The sequence below is a fragment of the Silurus aristotelis genome (assembly GCF_946808225.1).
Source record: "Silurus aristotelis genome assembly, chromosome: 23".
Taxonomy (NCBI): domain Eukaryota; kingdom Metazoa; phylum Chordata; class Actinopteri; order Siluriformes; family Siluridae; genus Silurus; species Silurus aristotelis.
The window spans coordinates 2,895,613-2,897,609 of NC_139596.1; positions in this window are offsets into that span (position 1 = coordinate 2,895,613).

Here is a 1,997-nt window from a genome sequence, read left to right on the forward strand (position 1 = left end):
AAAAAAAGCTTCGAATGTTCCGTGAATATTATTATTATGTAATATTATTTAATTCTGATGGCTCTAAATTTGGGCTTTATAATATTTGATTTTAGAAGATAAGCCCTGCCCAGAAAGGAAATGTTTCACGCAGGACTTGGTGGCTCAGTGGTAAGAGCCTGGTCTCTCATGTGTGAGGTTCTCGGTTTGAATCCGACCTCGTCTCTGCGCTGTCATTGTCTGTCTGTCTGTGTATGTGTTAAAGGTAAGTAACAAGTAGGTGGGAGGAATTGGTATAATAATATATAAGGGGAGTGTGAAAGAGGTAAGTAGATGACAGAGTAGGAGGGGCAGGAGTGAGAATAGATGACAGTAGGAGGGACAGGAGAGAATAGAAGGGGGAGCAGAAATAAGAGTAGAGAGGAGGGGTCCTGTCCTCAGAAGAAGGTGGTCTGAGTTGGAGGAAAACAGAGGACAGGTTCCCTTGGATGGGGAATATGAGAGGAGGAGGTGGGAGGGGGAATATGAGAGGAGGAGGTGGGAGGGCTAATAGATGAGTGGGGCACTTTCACTTTTCCACTCCAATCTCCTTCATCTACTTTCACTCCTGCCCCACCTACCACTTCTCCTTCACTGCTCCTCCTGGGTCCCCAGGGATCCTGTCCTCTCTTTTCCTCAGACCACCTGCAGCTGTGGACAGGACCCATTCCCTCTACTCTGACTCCTACCCCTCCCACCTCTTCTTCACTGCTCCTCCTTATATATTCTTATACCAATTCCTCCCACCTACTTACCTTTAACACATACACAAACAGACAGACAATGACGGCGCAGAGACGAGGTCGGATTCAAACCGAGAACCTCACACATGAGAGGCCAGGCTCTTACCAATGAGCCACCAAGTCCTGCGTGAAACACTTCCTTTTTGGGCAGGGCTTATTGTCTAAAATTAAACCCTCTAAAAATCTGTAATAAACCTCAAATTTAGAGCCATCAGAATTAAATGTAATATTCACTGAATATTCGAATAGCTGCAGTTTTTTAAACACAGATCACCTTACACAGATTCCAAACATTTACAGTATATATGTTTACCCTGATCTGGAACAGTCCTCTATTCTGAAGCATAAACATAGGGGAGTTGTAGCTCAGTGGTTAAGGCTCAGCGTTACAGGTTCAAGGTCAGGAAGGTCAGAGGTTCAAACCCTGGTATTGCCAAACTGCCATGCTTGGGCCCTTAAGCAAGTCCCTCAACCATCTGTACTCCTTGGGTGCCATATGAAGCTGAGATATGTAAAGGAATTTCACTATGCTGTAATTCTTATGTGACTATTCTATTCTAAAACAACACTAACAATACTGATAACTGGGGTTGTTTTCCAACAGTCTTTAACTCATCATGGAATCATCTTTGCCAATAATGGAAAATTCAGCCCACCCTTTACATGATAACATACAGAGGGAGCGGAGTTAATTCTCCAACAGACTGATTCTGTCACAAAGAACGGTTCAGCAAATTATTCCTACCATATGCCATTGCACTGTACAATCACACACCTCTATAACTTCTATGCACATTACATTATTCACGGTCACTTTATACACAGATTCTGCACCATCCATTTAGTTTCTTTTTGAATTCTCAGTTGCACTCTTTTAGATAAAATCATCCTCCCCCCACTAGTGTTTTTGTAACCACCTGTATTGCAATAATTTACCCCCACAAGATCAATAAATTATATTGAAGTTCAAGTTTAACTGCTCCCCTCATCCCCTCACTCTTACATCACAATCATCACTCACAGAAAAGCCATTGCACCCGAGGATGTGTGAGCCAATTTAACATAAAACTAGCTCGCTAACAGGCTAGTTGGTTAGTGTCCTAACAAGTGAGCAGGCTATTATCTATCAGTCATCATCATCTCTCTCTCTCTCTCTCTCACACACACACGCACGCACGCACACCCACCCCTCATGGACGATTGTCACTAAGCCTCCTTACAAGGTACTACTTCCTC